The 13,186-nt window shown below is 43.8% G+C and overlaps 1 long non-coding RNA gene across 1 annotated transcript; it reads right to left on the bottom strand.

The window, feature by feature from the left end:
* Nucleotides 1-320: 320 nt before the first annotated feature.
* On the bottom strand, nucleotides 321-9,364 carry LOC129332109 (uncharacterized). The gene is made up of 3 exons (XR_008597312.1): nucleotides 9,179-9,364; nucleotides 6,455-6,616; nucleotides 321-520 (listed from the first exon to the last, which is right to left on the bottom strand). It is a non-coding gene; the product is annotated as an uncharacterized LOC129332109 (long non-coding RNA).
* Between the last annotated feature and the right edge of the window lie 3,822 nt (nucleotides 9,365-13,186).

The following is a 13,186-nucleotide window of genomic DNA, read 5'->3' as shown; positions in this document are numbered from 1 at the left end:
CTCAAGTCTTTGTTTTGGGGTAGAAGGTACAATCTTGCCCCTGGGCATGTTTCACAGTATAATTGGAGTGCCCCTCTGCCATGCGCTGTGGGCATGCTTGGACCCAGCATTCTGCCATCGAACTCCATTCAAGCTCTCCTGCCTTGAAGCTCCATCCACTCAAAGCCTCTTTCTCTCGGACGTCAGCATGGTAACTATCCCCCTGAATATGACCCCTCCCCATCATATTTGGCCTTGAATGCATGTTGAGTATTGTGTGAATGTGTTACGTGCTACTGATTTTTGTTATTTCAATAAAGACGCCTTGTTTGTTTGAAATATTTGTCTGTTTATTGAAAGGAGTTTCCCAACAATTCTGGTATACGTTAGTGGAGATCCCTTAGTAACCCCCTCTCGCTGTCTTCTCCTTGTTGCTAATTCAGTTCCTCAAGGAGCGTTCATCTAACAGTTGGAGTGCCAGCAACAGTCTCTTTTGCCCAGACAATGTCATAAGTACTTCTACCGGTACATCTTCAGTGCTCTGGAAAGCAAAAGAAAGCAGATGGTGTGACATGGGACAAAAAAGATGAATAGCATAGGGTAGCCAGCATTTATTCTTTATCCTACTACATTCTTTCAAGCATTCAGAACAGAGATCGATGAGGTTGACTACATTTGGAGTCGACTGTACAGTTTTCATCACAGCCCTCCCTCAGAAAGGATATTGTAGAAGTGGGCCTGGTGTTGACATGAACGAGGTCAGAGTATCAAACTAGGATCTGGTTGACCCAGGTTCAAATCCCCACTGTGCCTTGGAAGCCCAGTGGGTGAACTTCAGATCTCATTCTCCTCTACCTTACAGGGTTGTTGTGAGGATAAAATCAACAAGGGAAGAATGCTGTAAACTACATTGTGCCCTCATTGCAGACAAAATTGAAGCCTAAGTGACGTAAAATAAATAAACTGGGAGCACCATTTCTAAAAGGAATGGCTAAAGGGTTTGGGGACAGTTTAGGAAAAAATATCGTTAAGGAAGAAAATGCAAGATTTTCAAAAGGAGGCATGGTGTGGGGGGAAATTACAGAGAGAACATTTTCCCTCTCTTATGATATTAGAACTGGGAGGGTGGGACATACAAAGAAATTGATGGGCAGTAGATTCAGGAAAAGAAAGGGAATGCTTCTTCATGCTATGTATGGCAGGAGAGCCAGTTTGGTGTAGTGGTTAAGAGCGCGGGACTCTAATCTGGAGATCTGGGTTTGATTCCCTGTTCCTCCACTTCAAACCAGCTGGGTGACCTTGGGCTAGTCACAGACTCGCAACTCTCTGGAGCGCTCTCAGTCCCACCCACCTCACAGGGTGTTTTGTTGTGGGGATAATAATGGCATACTTTATAAACTGCTCTGAGTGGGCATTAAGTTGTCCTGAAGGGTGGTATATAAATCAAATGTTGTAGTTGTTGTTAGAAAATTCATTGTTAGCACATGCAGGAGAGGAGAGCTTTGCTGGCTTTAAAACAGAGCTTAGCTCGTGAGATCTGACAAGACCAGGCTTGCCTGGGCTATCCAAAGGAGGACAATGTATGACTAACATATCAAAATTCATCCCATGCAGTACAGCTGATTATGCCTTTATATGTAAGCATACTCGAGGCAAGTTAACCTCTTACCCAGTTCAGAGAGCCAGGATTAAGAGACAAAATTGGAAGAAGGATGGCTAAGAATCACAAGCAATTCCCCGCCCCCCCCAATGATATGCCTACAAATAAGGAAAGCAGTTTCCCAGGGGCCAGATCTCAGAAAATAAGGGTTCTCCTTGGTACATCAGGATAGTTAGGCCAGAAGCCTACCTTCCTGCCAAATTCCATACATCACACCCTAAATAAGACATTTCTATGACTAATCATAACATGGATTCTTACCACCTGCTTTTTTATAATGTAAGGCTATTCTGCGAAATAGCTATTGACGTAACAGAAGCATATAAAGTATTAATGATTGTTTGTGGTTTGGAAGCCTGAGGTTTTTTTGTATCAAAGAAAGTCACAGGGAAATATCATCACTTTCCTTTGGGTGTACAATAGAGGCGGGCACAAAACTGGAAAATACTGAACCATGCGATTCGTGGTTCTTCATGTTTTACGAACCACGAACTTTCACAAACTTGCCTCAGTCCACAAACCAGTTTGTTTGATTTGTGAAAATGTCACTCCTGGGCAGCAGAAAGCTCACCCCCCGCAGTGCCTAGGACACTGAATGATCCGTGCCAGGCTGTCTGCAGTGACTAACCAAAAACAAAGCAAATGAACTGGCCTGAAGTTCATGGTGGTTCATCAAAAACGGGCTCTGACGAACTGCCAGTTCACGAATCACAAACTGGCCTGGCTTGTGATGAATTTTGGTTCGTATTTCCATTCGTGCCCGTCTCTAGTATGCACCCCTCACCGTATACACACACACGCAACATATACTACATAGTCTTCTTCCTCTCCTCCAGAAGTTTCACTAGGGTCATCAATATTGCATTAAACATCAGCTGCTTTTCATAAACAGGAGGCTCTAAATTCAAAATTGAAACATCACTTTAGGTGAGATTGGCAGAAGGTTTCTAGTTTTCAAAGGACAACCCTCGCTGCACGGAAAAGTTGTGTACAAGGTCCTGGGTCCCCCATGGAAGGCTCCCATTGACATCCTAAGAAGAGCTGCCCTGAACCTATGGGTTTAGAAAGGTATAACACTGCCTAGGATGGCTGCAGCAAGTCGCAGAGCAAATCACGCCTAGGGAACTACTTGGCAAGCAAGCTGTTGCGTTTAGTCCTGCCCTCTCCCCTGTGACTCTCAAGGAGTGAATTCTAGCAATGCCCTTCTGCTGTGAAATTTCACTCTGTGGTATTTAAAGAACCTCGGTCCTGCTATCTGGTAGGGCGATCAAGGGGAAGAATGAACACGACAGAGTCAAGTAAAAGTAAGGCAGATTTTTCATAAGGGAGGGGCACCTAGCTCCTTGACCAGCAAATTGCGAAATCCTAACCAGACTGTCACTAAGGCAGACGCCCAAGGCTGTTCTTCCAAGGGGCACTAACTTTGGGAATGCTAAAGCAGTGATACAGGGACCCTTCCTGCAACCAGGCATAAAATGGCAGCTAGAAGGGTGACCGGCTGAAGCGTGTCCTTACTTCCAACCAACCCACAGATAGCCCCAGAAAAAGGATGAGCTCCGAAGGGTGCATCTGTGCTGCCAATTATGGGATCCACTTTGACTCACAGTCTTTTGATATGTAGGAATGTAGGGACATCTTGACAACACAGACCCAAAGTGGTGAAAAAGGAAAAGACTTTCAACCCAGATATTGCACACAGAGCTAACTAGATAGCAGTGGTGAAAGTGGAACTGAGTTTCAGGGATTGGGTGATATTTACCATCCGGACATCTGGGAGAGAGGAGCATTGAGCAGCCAGTGCTTCAAGGAGGAAGGGACTCAGAGAGAGGTTTGAGGGCCTTAAAGCTGGGAAGACTAAAGTGATGGTCGAATGTACCTTGTTTGGGTCATGGGAGCTCAAACACCTAGCAAATCAGCTCACGTGCTGTTTGCCAGTCATGAAAAAGAAGCTGCTTTCCCTGTGATCAGCTTAAAATTTCACAGACTGGTTGGTGGCTGTTTGACAGGCAGCTTCACTGCATTCTTTTGTAACAGTGCAGTACGGGGCAACTGGCATGGCTGCCTTTTTCTCTGCCATGCAATGGGAAGGATTTTTTCTTTTCTAAACAGTCATTGCATTTGCACTATTGCAAACGTACATTCTAACGATATATGCCATGATGAATGAAGTCCCAGCTTTCTATTTGTCTTAAAGTAAGACTCCAGGCAGTTTCCATTGTAGAGGTATAAGGGAAAAGGTGTAGGTAATATATTTCCCGTTATTACACCACAGCCCCTGTTCTGAATATCAGCTGCAGCTCATTGCACACAAGGATACTTTTCTCCTCCATCCTTTGGATGTTTGGCCTTCCTTTGCTTACAAATTACCATCTAATGGAAAAGAGCTTTTTTTTAAACCAGCAACAATGTGCTTTGTGGCAAAATCCAAAGACTCTGTTCTGCAAGAAATGTGGATGGCAACTCTGATCTCATGCCCACACATGCAACTGGATTGCCCTGCCAAATAATATAAAGCACGCTCTCTTGGGCTTATCCCTGTCAGACATGAGTATTATATCTGCCATGAAGGTGTTTTACTGTTGAGGATGATCCTCTGAGAATGTGCTAAATATGTGTTGCATTCTGTGCTGATAATATATGACTGTGTCATGCCTCCCCAGCTAGACTGGTAGGTGTTTCTCTTACCTCGCAGGTGGCAGATCTCGCTCCTCGAGCAGACAGTAGGAGGGCCTTGGAGGCCAGGCAAAGTCTAGGAGCTGGAAATGACTTCATTCTTGCTTGCTTTCTCAGACTATGCACCCTCCCCCCCCCCGCTTGGGAAACCTAATCATCCCTATCTGAAAAGGCAGGAACTTCCCCTATAACTAACTTGAGAGCCAGTTTGGTGTAGTGGTTAAGAGCGCGGGACTCTAATCTGGAGAACCGGGTTCGATTCCCCACTCCTCCGCTTGAAGCCAGCTGGGTGACCTTAGGTCAGTCACAGCTCTCTCAGAACTCTCTGAGCCCCACCCACCTCACAGGGCGATTGTTGTTGTGAGGATAATAATGACATACTTTGTAAACCACTCTGAGTGGGCATTAGGTTGTCCTGAAGGACGGTATATAAATCGAATGTTATAATGTTATTAACCTGAACCCTCGTTCCCACATCACTTCTGCCAATACCGTAGACATGTATGCACTGAACTGTAAACAGGTTTCTAGTGGCTGAGGCTGGGGGTCAGCTTCAGGTCTGCTCCTGCTCCCTCGTGTGTGTGTGCAGAGCACGCACACACACCCGGACTCCGGGGTGGGTGGGCGGGAGGGCTGTCCACTCAGACTGCCCCGCGCTGCTGCCTTTGACATGCGCTCCTAGCCAGGAATGGCGGGTGGCTGGGGAGGCATGCATGCGTCCTCCCAGCCCTCCTGCTCTGTTGCTCTGCACACCACACTGGACACCTGCCGTGCCTGGCCCGCTGGCGGTGGCAGCAGTGTGAGAGGGCTGGGAAGCTGCAGTAGCTGCAGGCCAGGCGTGGAGGGTGGCTGGCGGGGCGCATGGTTGGCTTCCCATCCCTCCTGCTCAGCCATCCGCGTGCTGCTGCAGCCAGCTCCATGGTGTGTGCCCTCACCCCCGGCGCCCCCTCTGGCTCCTCAGCTCTGGAGGCAGCTGCCGGATCTACCTCAATGGAGGCGCCGGCCCTGACTGTAGATTCTGAATAAAACAATTTTAACTCATGCACATGGAGTGTTTGAAGTGAAGTACTATTTGGGTCTAACTGCCAGAGAACCTGAATCCCCTTACTCATATAATGTAATTAGATTTGCCATTCCTTCCTCCAAAGAGTTCAGGCTGATATACATGGATCTTTTCTCCCCTATTATCACTCCATGACAAACCTGTGAGTTATTCCCATGCTGAGGCAGAGCAATGGAGTGCTAAGATACTGGCAAGTAATATACTCTTGGGAAAGGAATGGCCAGAGGAGGGGAAGAGTAGGCAGAGCACAGAACTAGTGGGAAGGCAGAGACACCTGCTGTCCTGACTTGCCAGGGTGGGAAAGTCTTTCTGTGGGGCATGCTGGGCAGGAAGGAATACAGCTCCTGGAGACTCTTGAGATTTTCCTCACTTGGTAAGGAAGGAAAATAGAAAAGAGTCCAGTAGCAGCTTTAAGACTAACCAACTTTACTATAGCATAAGCTTTCGAGAATCACAGTTCTCTTCTGCATCTGACGAAGAGAACTGTGATTCTTGAAAGCTTATGCTGCAGTAAAGTTGGTTAGTCTGAAAGCTGCTACTGGACTCTGTTCTGTTTTGCTACTACAGACTAACACGGCTAACTCCTCTAGGTAAGGAAAGAAAGGCTACAAGTTGGGAGAAGGGCTGTTTCCACACTACTCACCTTCATCCGGAACGCTGTGCAACGTTGCGAAAAAAATGCAGAAGATAGTGTCTTCTCGTACGAGTTTTGTGCGATGTCGCGCAAAATTTGCCAAAGAAGACACTATCTTCCGCATTTTTTTCGCGATGTTCTGCAGTGTTCTGGATGAAGGTGAGTAGTGTGGAGACGGCCAGGGTAAGGAGGGCAACATAACTCTGCCTCCACCCTTGGAAACTGCTCTCTCAGAGATTTACCGAACAAGAATATACTCGCGAAGGATTCTGGATTTTCTCATGAACCAATCATACACTCCATGACCTTCTCCCATCCACGTTGATCCAGCTAGCCCACTTTGAACTGCTGTGGAGCTTTGAGGACATGAGATGTTATTCCAGCAGAGATTTTATAGCTTAGTTAAAGAATTCCTTCTACGCAATGAGCCCCCCACCACTCTCACCAGTAGCCTGTATAGGCGCTGCTCATTGGTTTGTGTCTCCAGTTCTTCCTTGATAAGCCCAGGAGGATTCGTTCCTTCCACCTTGTATTGGTTGATAACGCTGGCAAGAGTTTGCAAGGCTGATTCCAGGGGAGTCAGAGACATCTTGAGTTGGCTGCCGATCTAGGAAAACAACATCGAGTTCAGTGTGTCTGTATAGGAGGGAAAAGGTCCCCTCCATCATCTCTATTGAAAGCCACTTTCCTACATAAGCTGTTGACTGAGGGCCAAGCTACACATGACGAATGACACTTGAACGGCAAGTGGATTGAGTGGAGGGCAAGTGAACAGGGAGAAATACACTTGCTGTTCAAGTGTCATTCGTCATGTGTAGCTTGGCCCTGAGCCTCCATGTTCAGAGGCAGTATACCCCTGATAATCCAGACAATTAACACTGAATGGCAACTTCCATTATGCTCCCCTTGTAATCCACACTCAAAACACCTGCTTGCTCTCTTTAAAAGTATGTCAGTATTCTCTGTGGAAATTTTGATCTGACTTCCCTGCTCTTTTTAAAAAGTGTGCTCTTGATTTCTTCATTAAAATATTCATGCACCTCCAATTTACATGTCTCAAAGAGGCATACATATGCCTCTAGTTGCATCCTATTGAAAGCTCTGCCCAATAAAAGGGGCTTGCAATACCTCCAAAACTGTCCTCGAGACTATAGTCTCATCCCCTCCTTTGGGAGCCTGTTCCACAGAGTGGTTGTTACAAAAGAGAACAAAAAGGCTCTGTTGGAAGCCATGTGAGCCGCCTTAAGCTACAAGTGCAGGCATCTGGCTTATGCAGGTTCTGCTCACGTCATGTGACAGCAACAATGACTATGTTTATATACCCCTCTTCTAGACAGTTTAGTGCCCAGTCCGAATGGTGAAAAATAGAGGTATGAGTGGACTAGAAAAATCCTGTGGACCATCAGCCCACGGTCCGTCATATTTCACAGATCATGGACCGTGAACCTTTCATGGACCTGCCCTGTCCATGGACCGGTTTATTGGTCCATGATCCCTCAATTCTGGGCGCCCTAGGACCACCCCTTCAATCTCAGAGATATCAAATTTGCAGTGAGGGTTCAGCAAGCTCTCCTCCAGCGATCCTCCAAGTTTGGCCAAGATTTCATTTTGGAGGTTCGAGTTACAGACCCCCAATGTGGCCACCCCCAGGAAACTTCCAGTAGACACTAAGAGTCGCAAGGCTTACATTGGTTTGCAGCACCAAAAAGTTGCAATGAACAAAATCAAACAGAAAAGGTGGGGGAAGCATCCCCTCACTCACCACACAGACCCCTCCCCAGCCATTGCCTAGGGAATTCATTCTTGCTCTTTGCTCGCATAGAGAAGAATGGGAGCTCTCTGGTTGGCAGCCAGAGCTGCCTATCACAGTTTAAAGGGCTACGATTGGTGTGTTCCCAGGGCTGCCTCAGTTGCCTGTGTGTATTGTGTGAGTGTGTTATGTGCCGTCAAGTCGTCTCCGACCTATGGTGATCCTACAAATGAAAGACCTCCAAAATGTCCTATCTTTAACAGACTTGCTCAGATCCTTGCTCAGACTTGCTGCAGGACGTGGCTTCTTTTATTGAGTCAAGCCATCTCATTTTAGGTCTTCCTCTTTTCATACTCCCTTCCTCTTTTCCTAGCATTATTGACTTTTCCAGAGAATCTTGTCTTCTCATGATGTGACCAAAGTACGATAGCCTTAGTCTTGTCATCTTAGCTTCTAAGGAGAATTCACGCTTGATTTGATCTAGTATCCACTTATTTGTCTTTCCATGGTATCCACAAAGCTCTCATTCAGCACTACATTTCAAATGGCACTATTTTGGGTATGAAAAATGGTGCAGGGGGAGGGCAGGAGTCCATCTTCTCTGGACTTCATGGTGCTCTCCAGCAGAATGGAGCCAGGATTCTTAAATAGAGGTCCCCAATGGGAACTCAGTTTCCAAAATGGCAGTGCATCCCCAACCGAACTTGGGAATGCCATCTCATTTTGATTGATCATCAAAAAGCTGTTGAGCTGAACTCAATGGAGTGCAGTCAGAGAAAGACACCCACTGAAGCGACTCTCTCACCAACAGGAGTCATCTCTGTGGCTCCCATCATCTGCACCAGTATTGTCAAGTTGCTATATGACGCTATATGCCACTGGGCCCAATTATTCTGATGAGAAGCTCATGGAGGATAAGAAAAATGTTGTAGCTAAAGGCTAAGACTTATCAGAATCTCTGAGCCAGGGCAAGGTTTGCATGACCCCTCCATCAACCCTCTGGCTCAATGCATCCCCTACAGATGGCATTTTAGCCTCTGCCTGGAGTCCTCCCATGAGGGTACAGTTTGATTCCTACACAAATCAAAGAATCATAGCATCATAGCATTAGAAAGGATCTCTAGGGAATTCTAATCCAACTCATTGCAGGGAATTTACAAATACCTCCTCAACACACATATACACACAACCAGTGACCCTTACTCTAAGACTAGAAGATGACAAAACACCATCAGAATCCCTAGCCAAAGTGGCTGGGGGAAATTGCAACCTGATTGCAAAATATTTTGTTGTGTTCTTGAACCACTTTTCCAAAATAAAATTTTCTCCTAAGATTCCTCTGAAATCTATTGCCTAGTATGTCTAAGCCTGGCCTCTGTCACAGGAGAAAACACTAAGAGCTTCATTCTCAGTACTTACCAGTCTCTCTGAAGGCGTTGATCAAGGGTCGATGAATGAAACTGGATGTAGAGTCTTGTACTGAGGGTGCTTTTATATGGGATTGGGAAGGGTCAGTAGACCTATAATTCACATTCATAACATCCAATATCCTTCTGATGCTAAAGGCCTTTTAGCTTCCTTTTCTTAAAACATCACTTATGTTTGTGTTCATTACCGTTCCTCAAGTAATAAACTGTGTACTTTGCTCCTGCAGTCTTCTTTCATTTTAATAATATTTCATTTTAATAACACTTTACAATACATTTTAATAATCCGTTTTTATTCATTTACGGTATTATTTTACTCTATTTTGAAGACAACACCCTTGAGTACAGCATGTTCTTCCCTCATTTGAAGATGAGCGGAATTTCTCGGAAGACATCTGGCAAATATTACCATTAACAGTGTCTCATTTCCTCACAGGTATTCCTAATCATGGAGAATTCCAATTCAGAACACTCCATTCCTTCCCATAGCCAGATAATTACCACATTTTTTTCTTAGGTGCTACTTTCTGGAAGTTTCTCTCGATGGGGGCAGTGGAGGCCACTCTTCTGAGACGAAGATCATCTGTCGGAGGGCAAAGGACTGGAATATGGGGTCAGGTCCTGGCCAGAGATGCTGTGACCAATATTAAAAAAATGGTGCCCTGGGGAACCCACCTTACCAGAAGTAGGGAAAAAGAAACTTCTCTGTCTCTCCTGGAGAAACAGTTGTGCTCAGTTTAATAAACTAAAATTAAAGCAGCGTTCCAGAAAAAGCTGTTAAATATTACAAGGAGAGAAGTGATCTCATGTACATTATTTATTTATGGAACATATAAATTGGGGATTTTAAAAAAAATATTGGAGTAAGGTTCAGTGGACACGAGCTTTTTATTTTGTTGTGCCTTTTCTTAAAACATCATTTATGTTTGTGTTCGTTTCCTTCCTCAAGTAATAAACTGTGTACTTTGCTCCTGCAGTCCTCTTTCATTTTAATAATATTTAATTTTAATAACCTTTTATAATATCTTTTAATAATCACTTTTTAATAATCAGAACACTCCATTCCTTCCCATAGCCAGATAATTACCACATTTTTTTCTTGGGTGCTACTTTCTGGAAGTTTCTCTAGATGGGGGCAGTGGAGGCCACTCTTCTGAGAGGAAGATCATCTATCAGAGGGCAAAGGACTGGAATATGGGGTCAGGGCCTGGCCAGAGATGCTGTGACCAATATTAAAAAAATGGTGCCCTGGGGAACCCACCTTACCAGAAGTAGGGAAAAAGAAACTTCTCTGTCTCTCCTGGAGAAACAGTTGTGCTCAGTTTAATAAACTAAAATTAAAGCAACGTTCCAGAAAAAGCTGTTAAATATTACAAGGAGAGAAGTGATCTCATGTACATTATTTATTTATGGAACATATAAATTGGGGATTTTAAAAAAAATATTGGAGTAAGGTTCAGTGGACACGAGCTTTTTATTTTGTTGTGCCTTTTCTTAAAACATCATTTATGTTTGTGTTCGTTTCCTTCCTCAAGTAATAAACTGTGTACTTTGCTCCTGCAGTCCTCTTTCATTTTAATAATATTTAATTTTAATAACCTTTTATAATATCTTTTAATAATCACTTTTTAATAATCAGAACACTCCATTCCTTCCCATAGCCAGATAATTACCACATTTTTTTCTTGGGTGCTACTTTCTGGAAGTTTCTCTAGATGGGGGCAGTGGAGGCCACTCTTCTGAGAGGAAGATCATCTATCAGAGGGCAAAGGACTGGAATATGGGGTCAGGGCCTGGCCAGAGATGCTGTGACCAATATTAAAAAAATGGTGCCCTGGGGAACCCACCTTACCAGAAGTAGGGAAAAAGAAACTTCTCTGTCTCTCCTGGAGAAAGAGTTGTGCTCAGTTTAATAAACTAAAATTAAAGCAACGTTCCAGAAAAAGCTAAGTATTACAAGGAGAGAAGTGATCTCATGAACATTATTTATTTATGGAACATGTAAATTGGGGATTTAAAAAAAAATATTGGAGTAAGGTTCAGTGGACATGAACTTTTTATTTTGTTGTGCCTTTTCTTAAAACATCACTTATGTTTATGTTCATTTCCTTCCTCAAGTAATAAACTGTGTACTTTGCTCCTGCAGTCCTCTTTCATTTTAATAATATTTCATTTTAATAACATTTTATAGTACATTTTAATCATCCGTTTTTATTCATTTTCAGTATTATTTTACTCCATTTTGAGACAACACCCTTGAGTACAGCAAATTCTTTCCTCATTTGAAGATGAGCGGAATTTCTCGGAAGACGTCTGACAAATATTACAATTAACACTGTCTCATTTCCTCACAAGTATTCCTAATCATGGATAATTCCAATTCAGAACACTCCATTCCTTCCCATAGCCAGATAATTACCACATTTTTTTCTTAGGTGCTACTTTTTGGAAGTTTGTCTAGATCTGGGTAGTGGAGGTCACTGTGCTGAGAGGAAAACCATCTATGGGAAGGCAAAGGCATATGGGGTCAGGTCCTGGCTGGAGATGCTGTGACCAATATTAAAAAATGGTGTTTTGGGGAACCCACCCTACCTGAAGCTAAACTTTTTATTTTGTTGTGCCATTCCTTTTTTTTTTTTTTTTTGGCTCTGAGATAATGTCCTTGACACAGTCAAAATGTATAGAAAATGTAATTGGTGGATGAAGTCAGCTAACCTATTCTTTGTCAAAAGTAGCCATTGGGGGGGTCCCATCATTTTCTGTACTCTCTCTCTTTTCTTTCTCTCCTGTTTGTATTTTTTTCTTGCATTATTTTGGTAATATCCTGTCTCAGCTTAGGTTTCCATCCCTGTACATGTTTCCTTTTGAGATTTTTTAAAAAACTCCTTTTTGTGTAGAGAATTTTGATTTATGTTGAACTGGAGAATAGCACCTACAGAAACCTTGCAAAGCTAGGCACACCAAGGGAAACAAAGATCCAAACTTCGTTCTCAGTACTTATCGAACTCTCTGAAGGCATTGAGTCTTGTACTTAGGGTATTTTTACACAGGATTGAGAAGGGTCAGGAGACCAAGGATCCACATTCATAACATCCAATATCCTTCTGATGCTAAAGGCCTTTTAGCTTCCTTTTCTTAAAACATCACTTATGTTTGTGTTCATTTCCTTCCTCAAGTAATAGAATGTGTACTTTGCTCCTGCAGTCCTCTTTCATTTTAAGAATATTTAATTTTAATATTTTATAATACATTTTTATAATTGCTTCTTATTCATTTACAGTATAATTTTACTCCATTTTGGAGACCACACCTCTGAGTACAGCATGTTCTTTCCTCATTTGAAGATGAGCAGAATTTCTCGGAAGATGTCTGACAAATATTACAATTAACACTGTCTCGTGGGCACTCAATGAAACTGCTGAGCAGTCGGGTTAGAACAGATAAAAGGAAGTACTTCTTCACCCAAAGGGTGATTAACACATGGAATTCACTGCCTCAGGAGGTGGTGGCAGCTTCAAGCATAGACAGCTTCAAGAGGGGATTGGATAAACATATGGAGCAGAGGTCCATCAGTGGCTATTAGCCACAAGGTATAGATGGAACTCTCTGTCTAGGGCAGTGAGGCTCTGTATTCTTGGTGTTTGGGGGGGGGCAATCAGTGGGAGGGCTTCTAGTGTCCCTTCCCCACTGGCTGACCTCCTAAGGACACCTGTTTTTTGGCCACTTTGTGACAGAGTGTTGGAATGGATGGGCCATTGGCCTGATCCAACATGGCTTCTCTTATGTTCTTATGTTCTTATTTCCTCACAAGTATTCCCAATCATGGAGAATTCCAATTCAGAACACTCCATTCCATCCCCATGCCAGATAATTACCACATTTTTTCTTAGGAGCTACTTTCTGGAAGTTTCTCTAGATGGGGGCAGTGGAGGCCACTCTTCTGAGAGGAAGATCATCTGCCAGAGGGCAAAGGACTGGAATATGGGGTCAGGTCCTGGCC

The sequence above is a fragment of the Eublepharis macularius genome, chromosome 1 (genome assembly GCF_028583425.1).
Source record: "Eublepharis macularius isolate TG4126 chromosome 1, MPM_Emac_v1.0, whole genome shotgun sequence".
In the NCBI taxonomy this organism is placed as follows: Eukaryota; Metazoa; Chordata; class Lepidosauria; order Squamata; family Eublepharidae; genus Eublepharis; species Eublepharis macularius.
This window is presented reverse-complemented; position numbering and strand designations above follow the sequence as displayed.